The following is a 21718-nucleotide window of genomic DNA, read 5'->3' as shown; positions in this document are numbered from 1 at the left end:
ATGATGGGGGATGGGGGATAAAAAAAACTAGAAAGAAAAAATTGTGGCAATAGCATGCTAACCAGATGAAGTTCTAAACAGTGGCACTAGGCAGTATAATCCCATCAAAGACCTATACCTATAGACAGAGGCACTCTGAGCATGCAACAAGTACTGTTTGAACCCTGGTAAACTGCAATTTCGTCTAGTTAAAGCTGAACTTTAGGTGCATATAAAATATATAAATTAATGCAGCTCTGTGATCATTAATACAACATAATTTTTTTTATTTTTTTAAATCAAGCAGTATAAGCAACTAAATGTGACCAGGTATCAGCTTCTTGCAGGCGCTGTAGAGATGGAGCATTAGCCGAAAAGCAGGGCAAAAAGCCAATCAGTTCATGTGCAGACAAGGAGCATACTAATAGGTAGAGAGAGCGGAGTGACAGAGATGAGCACAGAAAAAGTGGGTTGAATGTTGCTGGTCATCAAATTGAGGACATATGGTGACAAAAAAATACTATGGAATACATTTCTACATTGAAGATGAATATGGCAGCAACAGCTGTTTTAGTTTCATTTAATTTAATTCATGTTTTCATTCATATTCATTTTTATCTTGTTATTTTACTTCCCTGATTACTTCTTCCCCGGTAGTCAGTGTTCACGTTGTCTCCACTCACTGTCCCTCAGCAACCTCACATATAATACCGGGTTATGGGCCCTGATTTGTACTTGATTACATCATCAGCCCTCTAAATGCCAGATCATAGGGGGAGGAGACTGAGGGTGCCTGGAGGGAGCCTGTGGTAACAGGGATCAGGTAAGTAATGGTCCCTATACACATTACAACGTGACTGTACATTCACACCATACACTATAATCAACTGCAGATTTACCAAAACTATGTAATATAAGGACTTAACTAAAGTGTCTAATTAATCTGTATACAGTCACACAGGCCCTTGCACTACATAGTTGTTGTTAGATCTAAAAGAGATTGTACAGATTGTGATGTGTGTGGTAAGCCTTAAAGATGAAGATCACCAGCTGTTTATTGAAGTAACATGATACAAGCATCATTCAGCAACGCAGGGTCCCTTCTTCAGGGCGACATAGTGACAACCATACAGTGTAACTTTCACATACTGTATATATACAGAATAAAGCACCAACATGACCAAAGAATCACCCCATGACATCAAATCTTGCCATAATTAATTTCAAAACAAGTGTATGAAATATAACATAGTAGGGTGAAGAACATAAGTGTTTGAACAGTCATACCTAAAATGCCGTGGTGGACCAATGGTCCACAGATGCTATAAATAAGTAACTGTTGCCATACAAAGCATCCTATCACACAGATAATAAATGCAAGTCAGGGTCTAATCAAAAAGGAACCTCATGGAATGCAAATTACATTGATGTTGTGCGTCATTGTAAGGGAAGCATGTCCCATGTCTAACACTCAGATAAACCATATATTGTATTAGGTATGCATCACTTCATTGAATCACATTTCTAATCATGCTGCCAACATGTAGGTATTTCCTTCCTACATGGGAATGAAAGAAGGAGTCCCCTGTAATCAATACATTGGATACATTGCAGTTGTAATATTAAAACAAATTTTTCTGGATGAAAAGGCATGTCTTAGGATATTGTATTTGTCGCATGGATCAGCTCTCACAAGGTGATCCCTAATGGACCTGTTTCTTGAGTATGCAACCCATGGTGCCCATCTGATCATGGGGGTAAGGGATTTGTCAGCTGTCAGAATATTGGAATTATGGTGCAGGGCCTGGTTGATGTGTTGAGAATATGGATTATACTTAGTGAAAAACAATGCAATGTCCTTAACAGCCATCTTTGGTTTTGGAGAAATTAACCCTGTCCTTGCCATATCCAGGGTTTGCTACAAAATGTGTACAGGGTAACCCCTTTCCAAAAACTTCAAGTACATGACTTGTAGTTGCCATTCCCAGTCGTTAGAGTCAGAGCAAATCATCATGACCCTTATGAATTGAGAAATCGGAAAGGTGTTTTTAAGCCTGCCTGGATGTGCACTTTAATAAGTAAGCAATGAGTTGTGATCCGTAGGTTTTGTGTATAATGTAGTGGATAAATGCCCATCATTGACAGTAACCCTAACATCAACAAACTGAATATTACATGATTTTTCTGGGAATAAACACAATGCTTTCAACAATCGGGTTAAGATACTCAATTAACACATGCATAGCATCTTATGGTCCTGCCCATAGCACAAAAATTGAATATATGTATCTGGTCCACAGCTTGACATGAACAAAGAAATTGGCTAGGTAAATGTGCAGCTCCTCAAAGTAACCCACAAAGAGATTGGCATATGAGGGAGTTGCAGTACCCTTTATTTGTAGATAGAATTGTCTTTCAAATCTAAAGTAATTGTTCTCCAACCTCAGTTTTAAGCCTTCCAACACAAAGTCCATGGGAGGGTGTGGGGTGTCATTTTTGAATAAGAAGTAGTCCACTGATTTTAATCCCAACTCTGTGGGAATACACATGTAAAGGGAGGTATTGTGCAGTATCTCACAATTTCTAATGTATGTATCTATAGTGGGAATTGTTTAGGTGGTAAAAAGGAGTTCCTGCTCCTAAACCTCATAGTAGGAGAATCAGCGATGGGTGTGTGTAGGGTATCTCTGAAGTATTGTTTAATTTTCAAACTGCGTTCAAGTTGAAATGTCTCAATCTCAAAATGAAATTCATTGAATTTAGGTGTGGGGTAGAATTATAAACCTTTGCTTAACAACCTCACCTCCCCCTTCTCTAATATCTTTGCTGATAAATTTATTACTGGACATTCCATGGTCCCCATCGTCTGGTGTTCACCATGGGATTGGGATTTTTGTTTCTTGCTCCTGGATACTCTCGCTCGGGGCCTCCTAAAAAAGTAGAGGATGAAGAAGGTGTAGAATGTGGTACATCGTTGGCAACACTGCATGGATCAGACCTTGGGCCCTCACTATCCATTAAGGGATTCTCTATTGGACGCTCACTCTCACTTGAGCTGATCTGATGTTTTCTTGGCGTGTGCTGGGCAATGGGATGGAGGAAAAAGCTGAAATGACCGGACCCCATGTTGGTCTATGGAGAATCGGATGTAAATGGGCATGCGTCCGTTCACATCAGTTTACCCCTGATCCAGCACAATCAGGTCCGTCGAAATGGAACACTGTTTTTCCGGACCTGGCCGGAGTTGAGGGTAACGGGGTGTAAATGGATGCCCATCCATTTAGACCCGGCTGCTCATAGACTACCATTGGGCATCCGATCAGGTTAGCCTAAAAAACTGAAAGGCGGACTCAATCAGACCACCTGTGTGAAAGGGGCCTTACTAATTAAATTTCTGAAAATGTTAGTTGTCGGAATGCTATACTCACCCTTTTGGCTCAATACTTCAGGTCAATAATTCAGTACAAGTATGCACATAAGGATTGCTATTTTATTCTGTCTTTCCTGATCTGTATATTGTCTCTGGTCAGTAACTAAGAAAGTCCAGAAAGAATTTAATCAATGGCAGCCACTATATTTCTCCTGGGAAATATATATGGTCAGATTAAGAAAAGATTAATTTAGATTGGTTGCCTTCACTATGGGTGTCTTCACTATGCACTTTGCCCCTTGCCTGATTCAGTTAATCTGCTGCATGCTTGTTTAATAAACAGTGAAATAAACAAAGGGCTTGGTGTAATGTACAGCGACCCATTCCAATCAATCAGAAGTCTTCTTGTTCTGGTCTGTCTTTGTATCAAAGTCAGGCCAGTACAAAATGGATTCTGATTGGTTGATGAGTACTGCATTTTGCACCTAGTGATTTGCATTTGTATTAAGTTAGCTTGTTAGCCTCTATCCTAACAAATGTCTGAAAAAAAACATTGTCAGCTGCACAATTTTCATTGCATTGGTAAGAAGTGAAGGGATGGTTCTAACAGAACATGTTGGGGCCCTAAAATGCCAACATGATAAAAATGTTATCATATAGTAGTAACTCAGGCATCCTTATTCAGAAAGAAAAGGACTCTGATTCATAGGCTTGTCATTGATAATTCCCTTAGATTATGTGACTTCAAAGGACCTTATCTAAGAAGGATTATATATGAGTGAAATCAAAAATAAATATTTGATATTAAAGGTGTACTTTGCTTCATGTTAAAAAGGGAGATAAAACAGAAAATGTCACTATATAGTGAACCTTTTCCAATTAATATCTAATATATTACGAACACACAATGTGGGCACCTATTCTCATTAGTATGTATTACCACAATATATTATTGTACTCTACGATTTGTTAGCTATAAAAAGTGATTAAGCAAAGTAAACAAATCAGTTAAACTGGACTAATGAATTAAGTTTTGAATAATTTTAAGTACAGTTAATAGTTTTGTTTTGTTTTGTTTTTGCTCTGCAGTAAATCCCGACAGCATTTCCCCAACCTATCTTACACGTCATGCAGAATCTTTTAGAACTACACATACCATCTGTTCACTGCTTCTTCCCACTACTGCTTACAATGCTTTTTCTGGGCCCTCTTTTGTATTGTCTTTCCCTCAGTATTACATACTTGGTTACCTTTTCAGGGTGAGGTTCTAAAAATGTATCATTCTTAAAGTGCTCTGCAATGCTTTCTGAAATTCTAATGTACTGAGAAACCTTCAAATTGATAATCACTCAAATTCAACATTACAAATCACAAATACGGTAGTTTTTAATAAACAGTGACATTTTATAAACATTAGCATGTCCCTAATTCCTAGTAGCTGTATTGTCAACTGCAACGAGTGTAAGTACCTTCATTTGACCTAAATACTAGTCTCTTGCAAACCACTGTGCAGTTAAACTTAGTTGGGCTGCACTTGGAGGCAATCAAATATACTGATAAGAAATATAGTAACAGGAGTAGAGAGAAAAGGAATGAGCTCGTCAATATGCTGCTGTTCCTTTACAGCCCACTCACAGTTTGCGGGCAAGGAGATATCATAGTTACACTTTTAACTGCATTAGAGAAATGGCAGGTCACTAGGCTTGCTGTGCTGTATATCAGGGCTGTGTAAATCTCAAGATTGGGCAGGAGGTTTGTGTTTGCTGCCAAGTTAGGTTTATAGCGAACTTTGCATATTTGCCATTCACTCAAATGACAAACTTATGGGCAAGTTTACCCATGCGCCACAAAATAACCCCATAATGCCTTGGTTGGCCTGTAAACTGACCTGTCCACTCTGGTCATGTGAAAATTATGGCCAGCAATGGGGCTTTGAAAATGTGCATTCCTCTCCCTAAAAAATACAGCTTCACCAGCATCCTTTTGTCACTGCATGTTGGAGTGAGGGAAAAATTAAAATAAAATAAACTCCCTCAAAGGGGGGGGGGCAGAAGCAACGAAACAGCAACATAACTTGGTGCTGACAAGTTATGTTGCTGTTTAGCTGCTGCTGCCCCCCCTTTTGAGCCCCCCCCCTTTGAGGGAGTTTATTTTATTTTCATATTTAGATTTACACTTTTTTTCTTTGGGGTATAGGGTTTTAGTAAATTGTGTTATTCTTTGGAGGTATATTTTATTTTTATATTATTTTCATAGGGTCTTTTATTTTTTTCATTTTGAGTCAGTAGCATTAACTTATTGTGGTCCAATGTACTGCACATAATCAACACAGAGTCAAGTTCACCAAAGCTGTGCATCTTCAATCCCCCTAATACCATAGCTGCTCATGAAATCACGCAATCACCTATTGTCATCATAGTCAACATACTAGCACTGCTGTTGGCCTGCTACCATTATCATCTCCTGCTACTGCTGCTGACCTGTCACTGTTACCATCTCCTGCCACCATTACCATATCTTACCGCTGCCGCTGGCCTGCCATCCATTAACATCCCTTGCCACAATTATCATCCCCTGCCACTGCAGCTGGCCTGCCCCATTACCATCTCTTACCACCGCTCATGGCCTGCCATCCATTGACATCTCCTGCCATCATTACCATCTTCTGCCACTGCTGCTGGCCTGCTATCCATTAACATATTAAAACATGCCTTGTCTCTTACTCCTCAAATGTGGATCAAATCTGGATAAAATGTGCCTCATCTCTCATTCCTCAAATGAGGCCTATTAAAAAGGCTAATATAATATGCAGCATGTCTCTGCAATATTTATGCATCTTGTCTTTGACATAACCCACTGTAATTTTTATTGGAGGTTTTTTTTTACCTGCCTTGTCTCTCGCTCTTACACTTCTGCCCGATCAAACATACTCTCCAACCATTGCGTTATGTGTGTGACTATTGCCCCTAAAACATGGCTCTGTAATTTTTATTTCTTCATATTGACTCCCTGTTTCTAGAATGTGGGGTTGGGGTTTTAAAGTTTTTTGTGCACTCTGAGCTGTTATTCTATTAAACTTTGTAGACAATACAGTGTTGTACAGCAACAAAAGTTCACAAGCTCTGCTATGAAACATGTTTTGCCACTGTTTGGAAAATGTTACGAATTTGAGAGATTAAACTTGTATTTTGCAGTGTAAACCTGCTAATAATTGTTACATGTGTCCTGTCTACTGCTTTGATGCAATTATTATACTGCTTTAATTCAATTATGACTATTAATGCTAGATAAAACATAATGAGTTGCAGCATGAATGAGGGGTCATGAATGAGGAGTTGCTTACATGAATGAGGGGTCATAAAACAAACATTAATTGTAAATGGTCCAAAGCCAACTACAACACACTCAGTGGGTGTACCCCAAGCTCTATCCTCAAGAGAGTCCATATTCTAGTTTCCATCTGGCTCCCACTTCACAACATTTAAGGAACCATTGTTCAATTTTACCCAGGTTTAGCCTATGAATGTAATATTCATCACTCACTTTACCCTTAAGAAGGTCAGAGTGGTCACCAGGCACACCAGCCCTCGCTTCTAGTACAGAACCCTCACAGATGCCATGCATCTATCTTCAGCTTCCCAGCCCACAAAAAATAATATACAATCAGGTTTGAATTCCATTGCATTCATGCTGTATATTGAAAAGCCAAGAACAAGCTTGAAGTGTGGCCTCCAGACTGTAACTGGGGCTGTGGAACTTGGAGTCTGGTGGGGTTTAGACACCGTAAGTTTAGTATGATCACAGGAGTCCCTGGGCAGAGGGGCAAATGAGCATAAAGAAGGATTTTAAAACTAAAGCTCCCAGTGTCTCCCAGGGCTTCAGCACACTCTGGGACACCAACCCATCATCAGTCTCTAACTATTGAGCCAAGGGCAGCACAGGAAAATGCTGCTCTGGCTCTGTGAAGTTCATGGTTAGTGACTCTGGTTCTGAAGCAACAGTTTAGTCACAGATTCCTTTGCCAGTTTGGAGTTTAGTCTCCAGTTCTCCCAAGGCAGGCAACAGCTCCCTCAGGGGCACCAGTCCAACGCTCTAGGAACTAATCAGCTTCACCATCTCACTCAAACTGTACATTGCTATGAGGTGTGCATTGGCCTCCTTTCCAAAGTATGTGACAGGGTCTTTTGGGGTCAACTGAACCACTAGATCATCAGGAGAGACATCCTATAGCTGTTCCAAGCCCTCATACTCAAGGGGACCCTCAGTAGTCCAATCCTGAATACATAAAGGGCTGCTTGGAAGGAATAGAAATGTCCTCCCAAGCTCTGCTCCTTGAACACTCTCTCCCCGTCTCTCTCTAATCTTGCCCACTGCTCTTAATATGTCCAAGCAGAGGGGGCAATGAGTGACAGGCAAATTGCCTAGTACCCATGGGTGGGAGCCCATTCCAAGCATACTTTGTTTATACTTAGTATATAGTTAAAAGTGAGTAGACATTTTCCTAAAACATTTTTAACCCCAGACATCAGGTATAAAAACTGGAGGAAACTTTGTCTATAAGATTCAGTAAATAGGATCAGGAAATATACAGCTGGAATAATGATTGGGTAGGTTGGGTAACACCTCATTTTTCCCGCTCTTTTTCACATTTCAAAGTCTATATTGGTGAGGAAGAGACCCTATACTGCAGTTTTTTTATTAAAAGAAACAAGCAGCATTTTTATACAAAAGTAAAAAAACAAACATTGTACAAACTGTACAGAAATCAAATATAAACATATACTGTACATCCATAATATATACAAATATACACACTGGCAATAAAGCCTCATCACCTATAAATAACCTAAAAAACTATTTACAAGGAGCAGCAGAAAAGGCCTGAGGCAAGGTTCACACCTGGGTGATCTGTGACTGTGCGGCAATCGTGCACAAAACTGCGCAGACGGCCGCGCGGTCATGGAATCGGCCACCACTGCCGATCGCGCTGGCAGAGCTAAAAAAAAAAAAAAGCTGCGCATCATGAAAAAAAGGTACTTGTACCTTTTTTTAGCAATTGCAGCGCGGATGTAACCCCATTAAAATCAATGGGGCCGCGCGACAATCGCTGTGTGCACCTGAACACGATCGCTCAGATCTGAACCTAGCCTAAAGAGGCTCAACTCATCACCTATGCATGCAGCCATTTTCAAAACTCTTAAAGGACTAAGAAAAAACTAGGGTTATAAGCTTGACACCCCTTCAAACAAGCCCCCTGACCCCACTTCTCTCTTAAGCACCTGAATCTTCCTCACCTCATGCAGAATGTCACCCACCGCCACCTAGACAGAAAGGATTTTATGATGAATGGAGACCTGACACCGTGCATTCTAAATGTAATAACAAACCACTAGGCTAACTAAAAAAAGTGTATCCAAACAAAAAACCCCTCCAACAATTAATGCTCCATGCACCCACTCAGCATAAGTCAGCCAAGAGAGGAATGGAACACTCAGATCCTGTTCTGTTTCTAGCAGATGCAAATTCTTAAAATGTTTCCCTCTTTATAATAATCTTCCACTAATCTATATTGTATTTTTTGTTAATTTTACATCTTTCATATTACCAAGTGAAAATGTATTTGTCCTTTTTTCATTGTGTCTGTTAAAGATAGTATGTGTCAATCTTTGGGTTTACACTTCCTTCCATTTTCATTTAGCTATAGCTTTTAAGATGTGATAGCACTTTCATTATGTAATGTTTCATTTATTGTACACAAGTCTGATTTGATCAGCAAAGGAGCAATTATGTCAGATTATTCAGAATGGAAAAGTCAATAAATTACAGGTGCAATACAGGAAGGAAAGGAAAATTAGAATCTGTGGGTGTGACAATTAATTTTAAAACTGACGAGTTATCATGCCGAGCAGCTATTTTGGAAGGATAAATATGAAGGCAATAACAATAGCAGAATACATGAAATAAGAAATCACAAAAGTAGAAACTGCAAGTTTTGAAAAGTCAATGTCAATTTTAGTTTCTCTACTCATCAATTAAACAAATTGTAATTATTTGGTTTAAAAGAATGGCTCATCAAATTGATTTTTATGTTATGCAATGTATAAAGCATGTTCAAAAAATATTTGATATTGTGTATCAGTTGATGTAGACTAGAAATGTTTGTAAAACCTGCAACATTAGGCAACTAAAATGTCTAACACTAGTCACTAAGCTTGATTACAAAAAATTATGAAATCAACAGCTTGTTTTATAGAGTTCCTTCTTGAATTAGCATTAGATGAGGAGTGAAAAGTTTTAAGCTTTGACATAGTGGTTGATTTACTAAAAGTGCAATTTTTCATCCTTTCTTCATATCAAATAGCAAATCAGGTTCAAGATAATTTAAGAAATCCCTCAGCCTGATTGGTTAATAGAAGTAAACACAAGCCAGGGTAAAAATATCCCTTTAGAAATGTTTCCAATAGGAATCTAGCAATGCATTCCAATGGGCAAAAACGTTTTTTTTTTCTATTCCGACACGGCTCCGTGTCAGAATACAGAAAAAAAAGAAACAGCAGTGTTTCTCTCCTTGGTGGCCGGGAGCGGGAGACTCCAGGGAGGAGTTTGCTGTTTGGAGATCAGTGTCCCTGGTTAGCAGGTAACCAGGGACGCTGATCTCTCTGCAAGTGGCTGGCTCCGCCCAGCTGTCAGAAGCAGGCTGTCGGCCAGCCAATGGCCGGCCGCTCAGCCAGCTTCGGCTTTCAGCGCGGCTCAGCCGAGCCGAGGCATATGTGTTCGGCTCGACTGAGCAGCTCGGCCACGTTCGGGAGCTGTACGGGCTATATTGCATAGCCCGTACAGCACCCCTTCGGTTCTACTGAACCGAAGGGGTCCTGGGGCCGAAGCTAACTGAAGGATCGGCCTAAGTTACGTCTAGATCCTTCGGCAGCTTAGTGAATAGACCCCATAGTGTTGAAGAGTGCTAGCTAATTCTGCTTTTTTATTAATATGTTTCCACTGTTGGCCATGCACCCTGCTAAACTACTTTGGTAGATAGTGTTGGGCGGGATATTGAAAGCTTTTATTTCCCCATGTGACCACCATATAGAGAGATTTTCCTTTACTTCCTCTCCATGGAACACTTGTACAAGAAACGGGAGTAGTGGTTGCGTCCAGGACAAAACACCATGGACATAGATATAAATATTGTCAGATGTTTAAACTATTCCCCACTGTGCTAAAATACCTACCCTCATCTTACTGAATTTAATTGTGTTGTTTTTGTGGACTATAAACTTCTTCATGGTTGAGTGAAATCTATTAAAATAGTGCATATTGCAGTACATAAATATGATAATGTACATTTATGTGTAATAGAAATATGTTTGTGCCCATCATCACTGCTGCCATTGTGCTCAGTTTAGAATTCTATTCTTAATCTAAGTGGAAGTCACTTGCTATTCAGAAAAGGTATTCAAAAACTCTTTGGTGTTGGAGGCAGATGATGTACTATTAGATCTTTTAAAATAGCACTAAATAATGGAATGGAAAGTAATGGAATCAAAGGTCTAAGAAAAGCTGTCGATTTTGCATTTGGTTTCCCCAAAGTTACCGTAAGCTATACACTCTGAGGGGAATTTATCAAAACTGGAGCACACAAAATCTGGAGCAGCTGTGCACGGCAACCAATCAGCTTCTTTCTTTCATTTTCAAATCATAACTTAACAAACTGAAGAGTGAAGCTGATTGGTTGCCATGCACAGCTCCTCCAGATTTTGTCTGCTCCAGTTTTGATAAATTCCTCTCTCTGTATTTAAACCAATTATTGTTTTCTGTTTTAACACTGTTTTGTAATACAATTCATCATCAGATAACGCAGCACAAATTACATCTTCCACTTTATTTTGTCTTCAGAGAGAAGCTTAAATGCACTTCTCTTAGTGTTTGAAGTTTCTAAATCCTTGTCTACAAGGCCATTACGTGCAAACAGCACATGAAAGTGAAAATGGTGTTTATATGTGAAACATACACTGGTAGCGTTATGCCTGGGGAGTAGGGATAAGAAAACCTGACAAAGTTCGATTGGGTTCAGTTTGGGTTCCCTGAACCCAGTGCCTGAACCCCCTAATCTCTGGGAGCCTAATATTGGTATTTTTTTCTGACCTTTTTCAAGGCTAATTTGCAAGCTTTTGTTTTAAAAGGGCAACATGTACAAATGCAAACAGTCCTTTATAAAAAATACTGCTCAGTGGGATCCAGTCTTTTAATGCAGCTTAAAAGACAACATTTAAAATATTGTTTTAAATAACATGCTTAGGGGAATGCCAATTCTGTTTGTAGAAAAACCTTGGGGCCTTCTTCAAAATCCATACCAGAACCCTATGCACTTGGGAGAGAGGGTTACCCCATGCCATTTTATTCCTAAAGGGACATACAAATTTTTTTTTAAATGTGTACTGTCACTTTAAAAAAATTAAAATGGCGTGGGCTCCACACAAAATCTATACCAGATGGAGGCATACAACCAAATATGGTCATGCCCATATTTGATGAAAGACCTCACCCAGGATCCCTGGCCTGTTTGTTTAAATTCAGCAGCCCGAGTGGGTAGTTTGGATTGAAATGAACAATGTGATTAACACTGGATTTACATTGGGAGACATTGATTATTTTTTCATTATTTTCTACAGTGTCTGTTTTTATTCACTATTTTTTTATTGTGAATGAGTGAGGGGGTAGTATGTAACCCTTACTTATTCACATGGGGGAGTTGGGGGTCCACTTATACTAAAGGAGGGTTTCCAGATTTTTATAAGTCTCCTACCACAGACCCACGCATCCACTGGGACAGCAATGTGGAGATGATGCCCTTGTTCCTATCACCAAAAAAATGTGCTGTCCCTTAAAGAAAGAATCCCAGAAAGGGTTCCCTTTGAGAATACATACTAGACCCGTATCCAGGCATGCAGCTTTTCTGACCAGGAAAGGAGGGAGCAGCATGTTGATGCGTGTCGATGTAGACAAGGGCCTCATCCCCACAACCCAGGTCTTTGGGGGGTGGGGGGCTTAGAATAAGGGGGACCCCAGATATCCTTTACTCTCCACTACATGAATAAGTAAGGCTTCAAAGTACCCCTTGACACTCTCACAGAAAATAAATAAATACATAGATAATAAATTAAAACAGCCACAATTTATTAAGTCCTTTATTTAAAAACAATTGAACACCCCCCACCCCCAATGTAAATCCAATATCAATCTGTTCATAAAATGATGTAGATCCAGCATCAAGCAACTGATCAATGATATCATCTGAGATGCCGGTTGACTTTTATGATTTGAAACAAGCCACAAGGAAGCTGTCATTTAGTTGTAGTAGTGATTCTGCCACTAAATTCATAACTTCTGGTTGCATCAACCAATCTTAGTCAGAATCCCTTATCCTGGCAAAAATGATCCTTAAAACAACATTAAACCTCATGTTGGTGATTTACCAGGTTACGGGGTAGAGAATCACCAGCAAAGTGAGTTTTGAACCTAAATATCATATGCCAGAAGTGGGGTAGATTTTAAACAATTTGCTTATCTCTAGTTTGAAACCAGAATCTGAATGACAACCCAGGGCCTATTTTCTTTTTAAACATAAGTTGGCAATGGCACCTCTCATATTCCTGCCATTACAGGTTTCTTTTAAATTAAAATACTGTATCCCTCATGGAATCAGAAGGAAAAATTGAATACCAATCCACCTGTATAATTTGAATTAATGGCTTCATTTCCTGCCAGAAAGAGGGAGTGCAGAAGGGAAAACATCTATCTATGTTACAAGAAAGTGGTAGGGACTAAGTTTAACTACTGTAAGAATGTGAAAACTTCCAGTGCACAAAAGGATTTCTATGTAAAAGTCAGTTCTGTCAATCCACATATTCCACCTTCAATGCATCACTGTGTTGAAAAAGGGACTGCTTACTCATCTACATGCTTTTCTTATCCACACTGTTTGCTCCAAGATTTCTATATAAACGCATGTCAGATCTTTCATATGTGGAAACATTGACAAATTTAAAGGCAACATACTTCAATTTTATATATACAGTTAAAATGTAAATAATATATAGAATTTTTTTGTATTCCCATTTTCAGCTCTAGGCTCTTTTTCAGATGTTTTCCAGGCTATCTATATCTGCTTTGCTTAACACATGTGTTTAAAGAGTTAAGTAGTCCAAGTTAAAATGTGCATACAGATTTGAATGAGACAATAGTATTTACTTCATCCTCCTTCCCCATGCTCTCTTCAGAGGGCACCCATAAATGTTTTTAATGAGAGAGACGCAGTCTAAAAGCAAACAGCCTCTGTACTTTCATTTTAGAAAAGTCATAATAGTGAATTATGTGTCATGAGTACATCTTATATTTAACATTTATCTATAAAATTATGATATTTTATAAATAGTAAAAACATAATTTGTAAACTTTGTATTATAGTTCCCCTTTAAACACTAGCAGCTACATTGGTTCATCTTTCTATTTTTGCTGTTTCGTAAATAGCCACTGTATTAACAGGATGGAACTATGCAGTTATGCTTTAAAATGGCACTGTATATCTAACACATAATAATAATAATAATAATAATAACAACATAAATGTAAAAATACATTTGGCACCTCTGTGTCTGAATGCCCTTTAGAAGATATGTACAAGTCCACTTCATATTGTATATTATATGTTAGTATTTTTTCCCTTACTACTTTATATCATAAGCTAGTTTAAAGCTGGTTAAATTCAGATCCACATTTCAGTGTATAAGCATGAACTAGTTGTAACTCATTCACTGGAAAAAAAATACCTTTTAGCCTAAGCATGTGTGAAATGAATCCATCAAAAATAGATAAGGGCAGCACACAGCGAGCTCATATAATTCTTGCTCCAAATGACTGTAATACTCAATGTACCCATAATGCGTTAAAAAAGCAGGGCCGCAATAAATATACAAAAAGAGGTAATATGGAAAATGGTGATAAGAGAGAAATAGGCAGCCACCTGTAATGACATGGGATACGAAAGCAAACATGTCTGGCTGAAAAGATACAATTTGGACTTCTTATGTATTCTTGCCACTGTAAAAGATTTGTAAATAAAATATCAGATTCTCTAGATGATTTAATAAAAGCATAGGTTACATTTAATTAGTACATCACAGATATTTCAAGGGGAAACATGGCAATACAATCATACAAGATACCCAATGCTTAATAATGGTCATTAAATACAACTGTAATAAATTAATTATTAAACATATCACACTAATTAATGATGGTTCAAAGTATTGTACTGTTGAAGAAAGAACAAATGTATATCCCAGAAAGTTATCCTTTCTGTAAAGAGAGACATGGAGAAAATAAATGAATACTGTTGGGAAGTTTATGCAAACAGTAATATTAGCCAGTGCTACAACTGATTTATATAATAATTGGGAAATGCCGGGATGCTCTAAAGGCAATAGTAGGCTTGAGAGAGCAGCTGAAGTGTGTGGCATTGGCCCTAAAAAATCCTAAACCTCTGAAGTTCTTCTTCAAAGTAAAGATAATATATACAAATCCCACAAATAACGACCCCAACAATTAGTTTGTGAGCAACCTATACATAAGGAAGATTACATATCTAGATTTGAGACCTTTCAAAACATTTTGTAATACTTGGTTTTGCTGTTTGGAACTTAACAAAAATCCTTAGAATGGAAACCCTTCTTCAAAAAAGAGGATTTTATCAATTGACTGAATTTACTTATATTTTTTCCTATATATTCCTTCAACCCCCTGATGCCCCCCAATTCTTTTTCTTTCCCTTGCCTTTCTCTCTTCTAATACTTTCTCTTTTCATCTGCTTGTTTCCTTTTTCACATTTATCCTTGAAGTAAACCACTTAACTTCCACAATTAAAGGCTGATGAGAGACTCAGTTTGTTATTCTTCATTTTTCTTCTTTTCTATATTTTTTAGACACATGCATTTATAATATGTTTCTATTAGATTAGTTTTTTAAAACAGTTTATTTATTTATTAAAAAGCACTATGGTTTTGTTTTTGCAAATAAATAATGTATTGAGAGATTAAAGGCAGAGATAGAGATAAATATTATAGCTCACTTTATGGTTAGCTTTGCACTTGATCAAAAAGGAACACAAAATATATAGAGATTCTCAAAAGTCCAGTAGAAAACATTAAAAACATGATAAAATCCTACAATATAGTACTTGCTCTCTCACATTACTTCTACTGAAGAACCCTTTTCAAAAGGATTGAATTGAGTTGTTGTGGGAGAATGTAAACATGCTCCTGCTTAATATTTCACTTCCCTCAACCAAAGAATGAGACTTATCTAAAAATATGGTGAGTCCTATCACTGTAGTAAAGAGATCCTTTTTTAAAAGTTGCATCAAATTCCACAGTAGTCACCAGGTCTTGGTAGGAAACCTTATAAAATGAAAAGTAGTCCAAGCTTCTTGATGATATTTTGGGGACCTACTTCCCCTTTTCAAACTCTGCTAAAAAAAAACACTAGCACAAGCTACAACATTTATAAGCAGCTTTAGGTACAAAATAAATCAATGAAATCCTTAATCACCAACATCAACAAGCATAATGAGAATTAACACTATTCAGGCACAAATATACTTCATTCCGATTGTTCTATACCAAGAGATAAAAACAAAATATACCTCATTCTCATTGGTACATAGAGATGCAGAAATACATACCATGGTCTTCTAAACAAAGGTCAAGAATGAAGTTTCATATATTTGCTTGGCTAAGTCAGAATTAATTTAAAACCTTCAAGATTTTTGGGAATAACACTGAAATTCAGGAAACCATAAGAAGAAAGATATTATGCCATAAGAAGAAAGATATTATGTAGAAATTGCATCCAAAAGGAACAAATATATACAACAACAGAGTCCAGTTAGTATACATCCCAGGGCCCAGTAACTAAGCAACAAAGTATATATACAATAGCAACAAACACATATACTGCATAGAGTTAAGAACCTCCTGTGATGCAGCCTAATGGAGTGCTGAGTGTAAATGTAGTGTTTTCAAATAAAGGGATCGGAAAATAAACATATACAAAGAGAACATTTTCCGCAGTCAGAGTGATAGAGTTACAGGGATAACAGTTACTGCCAGAAAAAAAATAAGGAATGATTACCCAACAATTTAGGGAAGCGTTCCCCTTTTCTTAATGACTTCCTGATAGTCAGAGTGCTCTTCCTGACAAATATATACATATACAGATAAAAAGAGCACCATACTCTGTCGTCGCCGTTTCCGATTCGAAACGGGACCAGGCAGGGATGTCCACTTTCACCCTTGCTCTTCGCGCTTACCCAAGAGCCTTCATTACAAAAGATCAGGGATAACCCGAATATACACTGAGTCACTGTGGGGAGTGCGGAGCACAAACTTGCGGCTTACGCCGATGACTTCTGTTCCTGATGCAACCGACCATTTCCCTACCCAACATACTTAAAGAACTCAAGGATTACGGCATCTTCTCTAATTTCAAAATCAACTCAAAATCTGAAATTCTCACAGTGACAGAGCCCCCTGCTCAAGCCCTCCAATTGAGAGCCAACTTCCCTTTTGTTTGGGCGACCACTAGTATTAAATATATGGGGATCCAATTGCCTTCACAGCCAGATCATCTCTACACCATAATTTACCCACCCCTCCTCAAACAAGTGAAGGAACACCTCAAATCCTGAGACAGGGATGCTTTTTCCTGGATAGGCAGAGTGAACATACTGAAAATGTCGATCCTCTCTAAAATGCTGTTCCTCTTCCAGATGCTCCCCATTGCGGTACCCCCACTATTCTTCCGCCAACTGCGGAGCCTATTTTTAGGCTTCGTCTGGCGACATAGAAGACCCAGACTTGCATTTGCCATTCTGAAAAGAACAAAAAAGTCGGGAGGTTTGGGCCTCCCGGACTTACAACTATACTATAAGGCTGCAGTCCTCCTGCGGATTTTAGACTGGCACATTCAAGTGAAGGACAAACTATGGGAAGCCCTGGAGAAGTGTATGGCGGCGAGAAACCTGGTGAATGGCCCCTGGAGCATAGAGGTCTCTCTCCAACCACCTCCCCACTCATTGCCCACACACTTCGTATATGGGATGTTGTGAATAAACAGGGAACTCTGATTGTTTGACCCTAATATCCTCGTTTTTCCTGTTTTCTTTGTCATAAATATCTGAAAACTTTGAAATAAAGATTACATTAAAAAAAAGAGCACCCGACAATAATCACCCCCAGCTATCTGAGTGCCACTAACAGCAGTGCTAGATGTGGCACCACCACTATACCACTTCATTTCTGGTGATGTCTTACTCTACCTCCATCAGTAAATGTAATATGAAGAAAAGGAGGCATTAATGACCAATAACAATATGCCGGCAACACAGGTGCCAGCATCAGTAGTTAGTTGGTTACATACTACAAGGTTCAAGAAACCATCTTTATGTTTGTGAACTATTCATCAATAAAAGCCAATAAACTGTTTTAAAATAATTGTATGTTGCATAAACACAAAACACACCCTAAACAAAGGTTAACCTACATAATAAAGTCATATTAAAACCACACCAATATCACAGTTGTCTCCAATAGAAAAAGTATTCTATCTCTCCAGGTAACTAAAGCCAAGGTGTTAAACACATGCCAAATCACATCATGCTAAGTATGAAGTGCTTATGCAATAAAATTTATACGTCACTGAATACTGTCAAGATCAGTATCAATAAAAGTGTATAATATTAACAGCAAACTGCTGGTATACAAAAAGCACAATGAAATACAATCTGCCAATCGTCCAAATGAAAAATATACTGTATATATAAATATGTATATATATAATCCGCATAATAGGGACGTGGCACATATTGCTGAAAATGCTTTTTATTTTTTCCTTTTTTTAAATCCCATACATAGGAACATCAGAGAGACAGTTCCAGGCACCCCCACCCTTTCTCAAGTTCACAGGTATATAAAGTGACAAATCTCACTAACTTGAACTACATGTATATAATCCTTGTTGCTGCTAAGCAACCTTCTATAAACGTTTGATACAAAGGGGGTGATTTACTAACCTAAACACACGCACGCACCAGGAGCGTGTGATTTTCACACAGCAAAACTTATTTAACAACCAAAAAGTCTCTAAAAGCATATTTCCACTAATGCCATATATGGAAAAAGCATGCACATGATGCATATATAATGCTGCTTCACAGTTTAGACAAAATTGGTTAGCTCATGCATTTACATTCCTGTATTCATCAACGCAAGCAACACAACATAGAGCTAATTTACACAACATCACCTTGCAATTCATGCAAGGCTTTGCACAACACACCTGCTGGGTGTGTACACACTACAAAGGTGTTTAGATTCCACCCATAGATCATGCTGGGAGGGAACACACTACAGAGGTGTATACATGTTCTTGGTGTGTTTATAAGGTTAGTAAATCAACCCCAAAAAGTAATACGTATCCTTCCATAAAACTTCCATGCATCAAGTTATGTAACCACAATCTTAAACAATGAGAAACCTAGCTGACTGGTGCATAATATACAATTGACAAATCTTGTTAATTCTTCAGGTTCTAAAAAAAACACACAATATCATAATAATCATGGTAATTAACCTGATTACAAATATTTATTAATAATAATAATCTTTATTAAATACTTTGTGTACTGTAGAGTGATGAGTTGAAAACACCTTCTTTTTTAATCCCAAAACATGGTCACCCCTCTTCTCATGGCATTTCATCAGTAATCATGCATCTTTTTTTTTTCCAAAACATTTTTTCTTTTATTGTCAAATTCAAACACATACAATGCTTTTACAATGTGATCACGTACATAGCATCCATTGTAATCTTATAACAGCCTATATTCGTGAGTATACAATATGGTAATATAATATAAAATTATCGACGATAGAATCATTATTCTTCTGAGCCCGACCTGTAGTGATTGAAAGACCATTACTACACCCCCCCTCCTGTGCCGTCCCCCTCCGTCTCCCTTGACGTTGTGGTGAGGCAACAATATGGAGGTGTAGAGTGTCCTCCCCTCAAACCTATCCCATTGTATATATCCTGGTCTGATACCGTACCCACGTCCACTATCTTAGTACTCTATAGCCCTCCACTTTAGACCTCCACTTCTCTCCTGCCTTCTGTGTTCCGGAGAGTACAAACTAAATTGGGCAAGCTATACGTTGACCCTGTAGACAAATTGACCTGATATCTGATGTTAACTGGTATCCTTTTGCTGATCGAATATTGCGCTGGCAGTATACCTAAATGGAGATAAAAATGTCTCTTTTTCTGTGTGCGTATAAACTATATTGATGAATGGCATCCATCTATCGTAGAACAAGGTAGTTTTCTTGTTGTTTGACAATTGCAATTCTGCATCTAGCTTTTCTAAGTGGAGTATGTGCATGAGGTCTGATCGTAAACTTTGTATATTAGGAGGGCTATTTGCCAGCCACTCTCTCATAATGCCTCTCCTGGCTGCCAGCAAGGCGATACTGGTCCAATGCCTGTGCTGCCTACTAAAGTCTGAAGGGTCTTCCCAATAATTAAACAGGAGTAGGAGAGCGTTTAGTGGTGGACGCCTACCAACCACTAAGGCAATGAAATCTAGGACCCTGTTCCAGAATGCCTGTATCACTGGGCAGTCCCAGAGACAGTGTAACAGTGAGGCCGCTTTTAGAAGACATTTGGGGCAGTGGTCTAGGTATTCCTTATCCACGTCCGGTTTTCGTTTGATCTGGAATGCATAGTATGCTCTGCGTAAAATTTTATATTGCATCTCTCTCCACTGTTCGTTTACCATGGCAAGGCATATGGAACGATATCCCTTCACCAGTTTCTCGACTATATTATCTGTGGGAATGTCATCCTGCCATTTGGCTATATTCGAGTCTGTCAAAGGAGGGATATGGGCCAGTCTCAGATGAGCATAGATGTCAGAGATAGATTATTTACCTGTAGAAAGTATCCTATCAATTAAGGACGTATTGTACGTTTGGGATGTAACATATTTCTGCGTTTTCATATGGGCTATAACTTGAGAGAAATGAAGATAGTCCTGTGTTGGGATTCGGTAGGTGGCTCTAAATTCAGAAAATGATAACAGTTTGCCAGTGTCCTTGGATATAAACTGTACAAATTTGGATAACCCCTTGGCTTCCCACTCGCCAAATTTACTGTACTCCTCTCCCTGTGGGAATGCCGGGTTGCCTCTAATAGACGAATGTGGAGAGAAGTAAGGGTTTAGTTTTGCGATCTTGTGAGCTTCCCTCCATGCCACTACCGTGTCTCTAAAAATAACATTTGTGCGTATGGTGGAGGGCAAAATAGAAATTGGGCAGTGTAGGATGGAGGAAAGCTTCCAGGGATGAGCCTGTACAAATGCGGGCACATGGGGAGGCGTACATTGCTGCCAGAAAGTTCTTGAAGCGCCCCGAGAACCCCATCTCGTCTAGCACTCTATATAGCCAAGGGAATTGAATACTATCGAAAGCCTTCTCAGCATCTATGGAGATAAGAGCCAGAGGAGAGTTCGAATGACTTCTAGCATATTCCAGTACCAAGAGCATTTTTCGTATGTTAGTTACCGCGGAACGCCCTTTGATAAAGCCAACTTGGGCTGGGGAGATTAATTGCGGCAAAAGCCTTGCCAGCCTGTCCGCCACAATTCACAATGTTGGAGTATCCATCCGGGCCCGGAGATTTACCGTTAGGAGAGGCTTTAAGAGCTTTCTGAATCTCCTCCATGGTGATTTCCTCGTTTAGATAAGATAGATCTTCACTAGATAGTTTGGGCATTGTTACTGACCTCAAGAAATGTTCGCCTAATTCCATGTTTGCCGGAGTGGCCGAATATAGTTTGCTATAGAATTGTTCAAAGATCTGGTTAATGCCTTTCGGATCAGAGGTAATGATCCCCCCCTCCGGACGCAAGGCTGGTATGTGCGATCTAGGTAAACGTTGTCTGGCCAGGTTAGCCATCAGTTTGCCTGATTTATTTCCAAATTTATGGAATGTCAATTGTGCACGCGAGTGATAGTATAGATTTTTTTGGGTATTCCACCATTCAAAGTCTAGCTTTGCCTTAAGCCATGCGTCCCTATGATCTGCTGAATCTTGGAGTGCATATTTCAGCTGGGCTTGACGAAGTGATGTACTGGCTTTGAGAAACCGAACTCTGGCTTCCCTCTTTTTGGCAGCAACGTACGCCATGATCCTTCCCCTCAAGACCGCCTTGGCTGTTTCCCAGTATAAATTAGGCGTATCCACATGAGCACCATTATA

This window comes from Nanorana parkeri, unplaced genomic scaffold, assembly GCF_000935625.1.
Source record: "Nanorana parkeri isolate BGI_ZX_2015 unplaced genomic scaffold, ASM93562v1 scaffold154, whole genome shotgun sequence".
Classification (NCBI taxonomy): domain Eukaryota; kingdom Metazoa; phylum Chordata; class Amphibia; order Anura; family Dicroglossidae; genus Nanorana; species Nanorana parkeri.
This window is presented reverse-complemented; position numbering follows the sequence as displayed.